The sequence below is a fragment of the Argopecten irradians genome, unplaced genomic scaffold, assembly GCF_041381155.1.
Source record: "Argopecten irradians isolate NY unplaced genomic scaffold, Ai_NY scaffold_0601, whole genome shotgun sequence".
Classification (NCBI taxonomy): domain Eukaryota; kingdom Metazoa; phylum Mollusca; class Bivalvia; order Pectinida; family Pectinidae; genus Argopecten; species Argopecten irradians.
Window position 1 is genome coordinate 6830 of NW_027188068.1, and position 11695 is coordinate 18524.

Here is an 11695-nt window from a genome sequence, read left to right on the forward strand (position 1 = left end):
ACATGTCAACTGGTAATCCAGAATAATTTACTGAGGATTGGAATATTGTACATGTATGCGTGTTTCAATTTCATGAAGAATTAATTAATGTTACAACCTTTCACCGGGATTTGTAAAAAAATATCACTCTCATTAATCAACATACCTCCTAGACATCTGCATTTACACACATTTAAAACAGTTATATGGACACTATAGCACTCTGAGTAATACAGTTAAATACATTGTACACTACGATGAAATAAGTAAAATATGATACAGATCGCACTTAAGACACAAAACCGTTAAAAGCTATTTCCGGTTCCTGTTATGTCAGAATGATATACATGTATTTGTCTATGTAGGCTGTATCATATTACATTTCTATAAAATATTTTTCAAAAAATTTAAACAAATAAAAAAAACCACCAATTGTTGTGATCTATAAGTTTAGGCTGCGAAATAAAATATTGCATCAGCCTAACATCAATAGATAAACAGAAAAAAAAACAGTCGAGCAAAAAATTATGAAACAAATCAAAAACCTGATGCGCATGTACATCTTATTCATACAGCTCTTGTGAATGGTATATCTGATTGATTATGGAAAAGCTATCTACACCAACACTTACATGCGAAATAATTATAATTATTAAACATATTGATGAAGGTGATATATTATACTATGAAGCAAGATCATAGTTCAATTGTTTGATTACTTACATCATATTACATAAACAATTTATCCCTATTGATGAGATAATCCAATAAAAATACTGCAACCTAAAACACAGACTACACAACTGTAGCTTCTCGGGAGTTACTCGTATGTCCATTATAGCAATATGATTGTTATATAGATTGCTCTCTACCCTTACAATTTACCAATCAACTACCAGGGAAAAACTAATCTGGTGTCATGGCGCAATAACATTCAATGTTGAATGCGATTCGATGAACGTTTATCTACTAGGGTAGGGGAATCTTAAATACCAGGTCAATGTTCCTATACCATGCCCAGTGGAGGATCTAGCCGATATCAAGCTAAATCTGGTTTAATTGAGAGATCTATTATATAGGTATACTTTATTTCAAGGGTAACCTTATCTATCTTGGTGAATTACCCGCGTATCTATTTATCTAAAATATCTTAATTGATCTATCGATTATCTAAATTGGGGATAAAAATTGATGTTTGTAATCATTTAATTCATAGGTCGTCGAGTAATTGAAATTGTAGTAAAACAATTATTAGCATGTTTCAAAAACCATATTTACAATAAAATTTGAGCAAATTAAACGTTCATACCATAACACCACGCAAAACACCAACAAAAACATATGATTCCAGGTGCAGTTATTTGGGATGCTAAATTCTGAAGCAACACCACAGCAACTGACCCCTGCTAATATGTCTGCCACCTAATATTATCCCCAAACCGAATCACTTAATTTTTGTATTATCTGACCAGCTTATGTGACTTATTAAAGCTAAGCTAAATAAGGAGACTGAAAAGCAAACAAGCAAATACAAAAACTTTACTTATTATATAATGCCTAAATCCTCTAAGTTTCCTACACCCAAATATGTACATAGCGACTCTACTCCTCTCCACTTCCTTCTTTAGAGTCTATATGATATAAACCCCTTGCTGTTTACAATTCCTTATAACTGTGTTTTCTGTTTCGAACCTAAATACTGTTCATAGTCACTGCCAGCTGCTTGTCCCCGAAACATGTCTCAATTGGAACTATGTATAGATCACAATGTCATGTTTTTCTTATCTCAAACTCACCCCAAAATGGCCTATCCTAAATCACTTTGTTTAAAACAAAAATAAGAAATAAAAAACTACGTCTGATTGCTGTCCTTTCTGACCCCAAAATTTAGAATAAATCCTTACCATATATATCTATAGTATGATTGTGGTGTTTCCGAAATTGCTATGGTAATTATCCTAAAAATGCATAATTAGTTTGCGAAGTTTTCCATATACAATTCATAGAGTGAATCCTTTAACAAACTTTATGTCTCCAAAACATCCTTTCGACTCAGTAAACATTAAGTTTATTTGCGATTTCCCTCTCTTATTTCTTGTACAAAAACGATCACAAAAAGGTAGAAAAAGAGAAAAAATGTCAAAATTTCATATTTTAGATGGCAACTAAAGATTACATTACAAATGAATCCTGAATGAACTTAATATTTACAAATACAGCAACGTAATTTTCTTAACTATTCGTTGAAAAATTGATGAGTCCACATTTTACAATAGTTCTTTGTATTATTTCTTTTCTTTGTCAATAATTGTTTTTACATGCGGTTTTTTTCACTTCGTCCACGTTATCGATCGTATACAAACCGAATACCTTTGTATCAATAGATCAATATATAATACAGTAACAATGTTATTGATTCTTCTAATGATTTACGCTTTCCTAAGCTAAAAGTTCTTCACCATTTCTTTTATTGAATCATGCCTTAAAAGTCAACACGTACATCATAGAATACCACATCTGAGCCAGCTCACACGGTCTTCACTTGATTCACTTGCAACTCCTGTGACAAAATCTGCTCTGTAGTGTACCAGTCAATTCGACATGCCTTCATCGCTGTCAATAGCCTGCCAATAGTTGCATCTGTCTTGAACTCGTTTACCCAACATTGAAGCAGGGCACACATTCTCGACTGGAATGTGATGGGATGGCCAATTTCGTGCTGCTCTATGATTGGAGGAGACAACCCGAGCTCGAGACAGAGATTGTAGAATGTGTTACCAATATTTGGAACAATTCTCTTGATTTCTTCATCAGAGGGAGCTCTTGTCCAGACGTCGATCGGGACAATGTCTGCAACGAGATTAAAATATATATTATACATCAACACAGACGAACGCATGTAGTTAAATTGAAGAAAAAAAGACAATATCGTTGTATGCCTTATTTAGGATTGTATACGGTATTTACTTCAACTTCTTTTATCGACGAGTTTTGCGGTTTTATGCTCCCCAAATAAATAGGTACAATTAAAAGATACAGCGTATATTGAACCAATGTTTATTAATACTAAAACTTACTTGAATCTCATCAAAATGCATAATGCAATATACAGTTTTGCTTTATATTTGCTTAAGCCGTTTTCGTTTCTGATTTTTTTTATTAGATTACGTCTCTTTGATAGCAATCGGAATCAAATAAATAATAATTAATAAACCAACAAAGCTCATTGTCAAATGAATAATTTAAATTATATTGGCATCTGGGTCAGATGTGCTTATATATAGCGAACGCACCGGAAGTATAAGTGTCAGTCACTGTAGCCAAGTGAGTCCATGGATACAAAGGTAAGTCGCCAATTTTTAGAATAAAACGTGTCACTGTGACTATGCATGCAGTTTATTTAGAATTGACCAGTAAGTTCATGTACATATGACGTAGATTCAGGTAATTAGCACGGCTGTAAACGTGTGGCATGTCCGTTTTAAACATCAGATGGGTATGGTCATATGGGTGCGGGGTGCATGGTCTCCTCAGTTGTCAGAATTTAGTTCACGGAATAGTATGCATGGCTCGGTTTAGAGTGAACCAGGGTTTTTGCGGTCAAATTATGAAATTGGGGGGGGGGGGGGGGGTGGGGGTAGTAGGGGTGGGGGTGGGGGGGTCAGTCGTCTACGCCATATTGGAGTGCCAAAAGCCATAAAGGTATAAAACATAAGTTACAGCTTATACATTTGAAATTTGTAACATTAAGGGGAGACAATTACATTGTATTACATAATGTCTAGTGTGGGGTTTGCTATTTATACCAGCCAGGTATGATTGATGTGGGGGTCTGGGGTTGCAATTTATTGTATTACATACTATTCATCTCAGTTAAGCTAATTTAACTAACTGTACTGATTAATTGTAATAATAGGGCTAAATAGTTTATTAAAAGTATGTTTTTTATGTTATAATGATGAAACATACCATTTCGTGAATATTTGTTCTGTTCATGAAACATATTAATGGTGTTTCAGGGTCATTCAAGATTTCCGGATATATGTGTTGGTTGCACAGATTCCAGTCATGGACGAAGACATGCAACTTTTGTGCTCATTAAAGGTTTGATCTTTGTTCAATTTGTATATTTTACACAGAACGGCTCTGGAACCATGTTCCTTGTAAATTTGAATATGTAAAAGGTTTGGTATATCTGGTTTTCTTCCAAAATCTTGACATTTTCTATATTATAGGGGTACATGGTTATGTAATGGATTATCTCATCTTGCATGGGGACTTTTTCTATTTTTTCATTATTCATGAAGTTTAATTATAAAAACCAATAATTAACTTAAACAGCATGAATACTATTTTCAATATTAATAAATAATTTGCAATTAATCAACACAGTGTGTAAGTTCAACATTTCACGTTTTCAGAATTACTCCGAAGGTGAAGCCCTGCCCTGGACAAACCACGTGACCGATCAAGTTCATATTACAGATTTGACATACAGCCTAAATACACTTTACGTTATAGGTGAATATTGGAATTTTAATTTCTGCTATATGGAACAATCAACTAAATAAAACAAGACCTTCGAAATGGCCCCTGTGTATACAAGATTGAGCCCAGGATAGAATTTTAACCCGGCCCGCTGATTGGCTGGCTAATTAAGAATTTCAAAAGTAAAAATGTTTTAGGACAGGTAATTGTTCCTAGATAACTATGATATGAATTTGGAAATCCATATTGAGATTTAAGTGCAAAATATCAATTTTGATAATAAATAGGTACAAATATTAGAATTTCAGGATTGTTTAGTTCAAAATGTGCCTGATTTCATTATAGCTACCTTTGTTGGAGTTTGAGCAGAAGGACCCAAACTTTTTTCTCTATATAATGCTATATGAGAAACTAAACTTTGATTATAGAACAAAATAGCTAACTAATATTCCTTTGTGTAATAATAATACAGTACAAAACGTTAACAAAGTTTAACACTGTGGTCGATGTAAAATTATTTAGTTGGTTGTTCTCTACGATTTCCTTCTCACTTAGCGTTGGGTATACTTGTTCATGCATTTCCTAAGCATACAGCTGAAATAATATATATGCATCTTTGATGGTCCATAAAAGGTTTTGTTCAAAACACGCGAGAATTACAAGCGTTTTGGTGAAACACGCGTGGATAATCAAGCGTTTCGGTGACGTATACGATAACGATATAAAAAATAAATATAAAACACCTCCGAAATAATTAGTTGATAAAGAAATTATCGCTTATTCTGTGAGATCAAGATAATATGCTGGAAATTATAATAATTTCTCTAACCTTGTTTAGTCAAGTCTTCGTTAGTTTTCCAAAACTTCATTGATACGATCAGTTGCCATGTCAACAGTTGCCATTGCCTCCTTGATATCAGAGAGTGTCTGATTTGGGTATGTATTCGTCCATTTCAGAAACATCTTGGTGATTACTGTGATTCCAGCCAGACTTCGTGCTTCAAACTTAGTTTGCTGGACCTCTGGTAATGGTAGACCAAGTTCCACAAATAGCCTATCACATTGAGACGCGTCAACCAGACGCGAGAGACGACCAAGTTCTTGTGGCGTCGGCCGACGGTTAGATATGGTAGCAATTCCTATTCCTGAAATGTTTTAAAATATTGCAACAACTTTGTAAGTAATAAGGATGGAAGTGACTACTTTATATCATGTTATAAGAAGCTAAGCTGTGGCCAATATCACGATAAATGAATCAAAACAGGTAAGTGAATCACATGGATCTGAATCATTATCTTTTTATAATAAAATACTTACTCGATGCATTCTCATCCTTGTGTGTATTTCCAGAGACCTTTGAATAATAAAAATAACAATAATAAAACAAATAATTATTGGTTTCTAACTGTTTATGTACCATAAACATTTCGACCAACGTCTAAATGAAATGATAATCTTGTTATATTATTCTAAAACTATCAGTAATTTCAAGATTATAAAAATTAACTTAAGTATTCCTTGCTGTTTTGTTTTTTGTCTTTGTCACAAGTTATGATCAGATTGTGATAACAATATGTTTTTAAATGCCAGTAAAAACTTAAACATTTATTTTAGTGTATATTTATATTTACACATGCCCCTATATAGTCAATGGGAGGGGAGTTGCGTTCAAATTAGCGTAATCGTAATGACGTACAACGCAGTCAGGTTCGGACTACTTCTAGTTCATGCCTCGATAAGATTTTGCTTTATAAGTTGACGGATTTCAAAATAATAATAATGATAATAAGAGTTGTCAGTATGTGTGTACGGTCATTCGTCTCACCTAAATATACAGAAAATCTGATTGTCAGAGAACAATGCCGTGAGCGTCTAAGCGAACAATAGGTAAACAGGTCATGTACAGGTTTCCAGAAAAAAAAAACAACATTACAGGTAGCCTATCCGAGACAGTATCTTCAGCTTTACCCCCTGTCTTTGCATTCAAACTAGGCCAACGAACACCACGCAAACACTTGTCTATACTCCGTACTCTAAAAAAGCCATGACTAGAAATGAGTCTATATCGTGTTCGTAGACCTATACATACATGACAAACATTCAACAACTCAATGATCATATCATCAATAGGCTATATCACAGTTACTCTTCCACACTTGAAAATCAAATATGGCGGCTCACTCCATTTCGGACCGTATCCCTACCCTGACAACGATACATACCGGTAGTCGTTCCACGTCGGTAATCTCAATTTCTATTCGAAAAGGACAATATTGATATATGATCAAATTGAAAAAAAAAAATAAAATAAATGAAAGCTGTCATTGTTACATTTTAAATCAAACGGAAGCTATAACATTCAACAATCGGAACTTTATCTACGGCCATCCTGACTACCGTAGTTGTACACGTAGCGCTAACGCGCTACATTGAATATGTCTGTATCCCATACCACCTCTAACGCAATCAAAACTCTGTTCAATCTCTATATTGACGTACAGTTAAAATCTTTACCTCTTTAATGTCCCAGAAGATTGCATCACTCTTTGCCAAACGATGTTTTCCGTGACAGTCTCCGCCTTTGCATGGTACGCCCCTCTCAGAATTGATGACACCGTACAGATGTACAGGAGTGTCGTAAGATCCTAGGTAACAGCTACAATGGATATGGTGCTTGAATTTAAAGTGCTTTTGATTGCTCATTTGCAAGGTTTCTGCAACAATCTGCTCGATGGAAGTGCGCACGTGTCGTCCGGAACCCGAGGGAAGGCTGGATTCTGTTGTACTGAAGACAGTCAGGGCTATCGTGGATCGCTCTACATGCATGGACAAAATCATTCGGCAAAGGTCATTGACTTCGAAACAACCAAAACCGTTGTAGAGACAAATCGAATTGTCTGATGTTGGTTCGCAAGTTGTTTCTTGCAAATTCATTGCCGACAGTATTTCCGACCTGTACTTCCTCAGAACGTTTGCAAAGATCCGTTGAAACAGCTCATCTGGTATATAGAAACCTTCGAAAACCAAGCATAATGTTTTGGAGACTGGGCAATTTCGTTGTTGGAGAATGGTGATTATATCTTCAATGCCACTGATGTCTTGTAGCTCAATAAGCTTGCTCGGTATGGTGTATGTATCTGTGAGGGTCGGTTGTCCTGTCGATGTTTCCGTTAGCGGCAACTTCACTATCAGACCAAAATTTTTCCATCAGGGCAAAAAGAACTGATCTAAAAGCAAGGAAAGCTTGGTTCTTCTCTAAACCCAAGAGACCATCAACCATTGTCTGAGTCAGTTCTCCCTTAGTGTTGTACAATGCCAGGTCGCGGGTCAATATAAGGTCATCCTTAGGTAGGAAACATTCTTCCGTGAGAAAAATGCTGAAGAAGTCTGCCAACCACTGAGGGTCGCAGACAACGTATTTGTACTCTCGGAAATAAATCACAGATCTTGTGCAGTGGAGATATCTGAAAAATACATCATCTGTTTTGTTAAGAAAATGTCATTTTTATATTACTGCTGTATTCTTAAAATGTTAAACATTGCTCATTTTTTTACCTTGGTATGCATTTTGGCGGTTGCCATATATACGCTAAAATCCAAGGTAATATTCACAATAGATACCACAATCCACAAAGGAATGTATTATGTAATATACAAAGTCAGATTATAGGTATGCACATCATTTTCTTGTTGATGACCATGAAATAATACCTAAGGCAATGGCTTCGTGAATAGGGGGTTATATATCATGTTTGATGGAACCTTTCTTTTGGGGGATATCTTATTTCTGATCCTTTAAGTGAAACTGGAATAAATGATGTGTACGTGAATGAAATAAGCTAGGCGTAATACAAGTAGAATATAATAATAGCTCTTTATTAAATTCTATTTTATTCGAACAAGTTGAATTTATATCAAAAATAGAAAAAAAAAGTTATGGTAATGATGCCATTGACCGAAACGTTTTGATTGTATAATTTTTTAATTTCGAGTTGGAATGATTCTGATGACATTGAAAGAAAAATCGTCAAAATTTAGAATTCATTTTAAACCGGGACTTCGTCTTGAGTTTCAAAAAAAAAATATAAATAAAAGAGTAAAATGATTATTTCATTAACAGGTTAAAAAAATAATAGTCTACCCAATCAGAGTTATCTAAAGTTTGTGGTTACTTACTCCAGGGCAAGCATCATTTCATCTTCATCCTCTAAGGGAGCAATCGATGATTTGTTCATTTCTATCACCTCTGGCCAATGTGAGTATCTTCGTTCCTTTTTCTCTTTTCTTGAATATGTCCAGCTCTAACTTTTAACCATGTCGTGGGCAGTGGTCTCTCCCACTTGATTCTTGGTGCTCTGCTGACTTTATAATTAAGGCGTCTCGGAGTTTTTTCCAGATCGGCTTGCATCATTATCGAGGCTGTTATCGACTGTGCAGAATCTTGACAACATTGGAGCATCCGAAAGTTCCGGGAATTTTCGAGATGCTCCGTTGTTATTGCTTCTAAGACGAGTTGTGTTATGTAGTCCCCTAGATAATACTTTTTTATCTCAATAATATCATTATTAAAACTATTAAAATAGATAAGATTTCAAACATTAATGTTTTTTTATCTGGCATTCTTATCAACAAGATTCATCTTTGGCATTACAAACAACAAATGGACTTGATATCGGGGTCGGATGTTCAGCAAGATCTCTTCAATTTCTATTATCATCAATGTATCCACTTTTAAAGATGCCTCCCAACCGCTGACCAAAATGGTAATAGAGTTTCACTATATCAACAAACGAGGAGCAGAAGATTTAGGGTATTTTTCTTTCATTTAACTAAAAGGTTTACGTTACTATTACACCATTTAACACCGTTGACAAAAGTATTTTGAGCTTCTAATTTTACTTCAAGTTAAATGTATGAAAAATGATTAATTGCATCCCGAAAAAATTCTGTATCACTATATCCTATAGTTGGAATGATAGTACTGATTGCGCATGCACCGAAGGCGAAATAAAGTATTTCATATTATTTTTTTGTGTTAATTAGGCGTATATATACACGATTAAACACCCATTATATGTTCAAATGATGAATAACATGTATATTCTCTCTTGGCGGTGGAGCATCTTTAATGAGGATATTATACATAAAAGCAAAAATAAATATTAAATTATGCTATTAATTGGAAAATTAACTCTTGGACTTTGAGTATGTCCATATCAGAAAGCCTCATTATAATTTCTTTAACTTAAGGTGGTTCGATACAGTGAGGCCCAAAAATTTCCCCTCTTTTAATTTTCTTTAAAATTTGCTTACTTAAAGATTGGTAGATAAACTGTTTATTAAGGCTTTTATTTGAAATTTGACCGTGCGGTTTTGAAAATATTGTACTCTCAATAACCCTACTTTACCGTCTGTTTTTCTCAAAATAGAATTTTTACACACATACTTTAAAAGACTTTAATTGACTGAAATATTACAAACAATAACATTTTTTATCTTTAATGTGTAAGTTTATATGGCTATCAATGACCTCAATGTCATTTCCACTCTTAAAAATACAATAATTGTGAATTTTTCACGCGAATGCGTGTAAATGAGGCCTAAAAAGGGCCAATTTTTGCATTTGAATTTCAACTTAAATACCTAATTTTAAAAAAATTGTGTCGTTTAATTTTCTTTATTTTTTGTCCACATACTAAGACAGTTGTTTGGGTTATGATGAAAGAATATAAAAAAAAATTGACCGCGGAATTTTTGAGTAATTAGCCTTTCTATACCCCTACCCCCTAAAAAAAATGACTTTTTTCACAATTATATTATTAGACCAAAAACCAAAAAGCGGTAATATTTTTATAAAGAACATCTTATATATTGAATATTATAAAGTGTAATAGTCTGATAATATAAATTGTTATACCTGTTAATGTTATGTCACGATGCCATCGATTTGATGCTATATACAAAGCTAAAAAAATGGCACAAATAAGGAATTATTTTGCCTTGATATAATATCTGAAAAATGATTATGGAAAATTCCGTGTAAAGATTCTACTTCAATTACCCTTTAGACAATCCATGATTTTATATTGTTTTAGCGGAAAAAATATTTTATCAAAATCTATCTTTCCATCGTCGAGATATCTTAGCTTCAATAGTCGTTTGAGGCAGATATTCAAGAGCATAAATTTGAACTTGGCGCCAAAATTGTAGCCATGAAAAGCGTCTACGTGACAATGATCGAACCAATGTCGATAAAATCGATGTCATCATACACAACTGTATGTCTTTAATATGTTTTTTGATGATATATCTGCATATATAATACATGTAGATATATATTTATTATCCGAAGTTAAGTGAACTAAAACCGATTTTTGGATCCTAAAATATAACCTACACGGCAAGTGTACAGTATACGCCTAAGAAAAAAATCTCTTATTCTGAATCCTCGATCTACGTTCAGCTGATTACTGTAGACAGAACATAATTAGTCTATGCCTACATGTATATGTTTACATATATAGTACGTACTGTTGTTGACACTAGCAAACATGTGCTTTATCGTAAGATAGTATTTAATTAACTGAATCTTCCATGCATTTTCTCAAAACGGGAAATACATGCATCATCTAATTACAGTAGTTAAGCCTTTGCCTTATCGTACATGTATACAGTAAATAAAATCTTGTTTCCCGAACGTGTTAGTGCTTATTGGGGACCATATTAAATAATACATGATACATGTAGACATCTACATACGCAATATTCATGAAATATACTAGCTTGTACCAATTGAACGAAAAGCAGGGGTGGGGCGACGGAGAGATGAAAATATTTCTGTATCTGTAGATTTATACTTGACTAGATGATTACTCGGCAAAATTGGAATATTTAAATTATGAATCTCCTTTAAAAACACATGTATATCAAGTGTCAAATATTCACAGATTAACGGAGTTTAATAGAAAATGTTTTAATCACTTGATGGTTATGAAATCTCATTTTATTCAGTACAAGATCGAAACCGTATCGGCATACATCAGTCCGTTTGTATGAGTTATGTAATGTGCTTCTCAAAAGATATATGTAGCTTCATGTTATATTAGCCTAGCCAAATTCAAAGATCTGACAACATTATTTTTTTTTCTAATTTGTCGAAACTAAGTCCTACACCTACCGTACAAACTTTGATTTTCACACGGTATCAAGCTTTCGGGAAACCGAACTA

The 11695-nt window shown here is 33.9% G+C and overlaps 1 long non-coding RNA gene and 1 pseudogene across 1 annotated transcript; both read right to left on the reverse strand.

Moving 5' to 3' along the window:
• Window positions 1-726: 726 nt before the first annotated feature.
• On the reverse strand, window positions 727-2356 carry LOC138313113 (uncharacterized). Its single transcript, XR_011207139.1, has 2 exons — window positions 1696-2356; window positions 727-1660 (listed from the first exon to the last, which is right to left on the reverse strand). It is a non-coding gene; the product is annotated as an uncharacterized lncRNA (long non-coding RNA).
• Window positions 2357-2506: 150 nt separating this feature from the next.
• On the reverse strand, window positions 2507-8997 carry LOC138313114 (uncharacterized; annotated as a pseudogene).
• Window positions 8998-11695: the final 2698 nt, after the last annotated feature.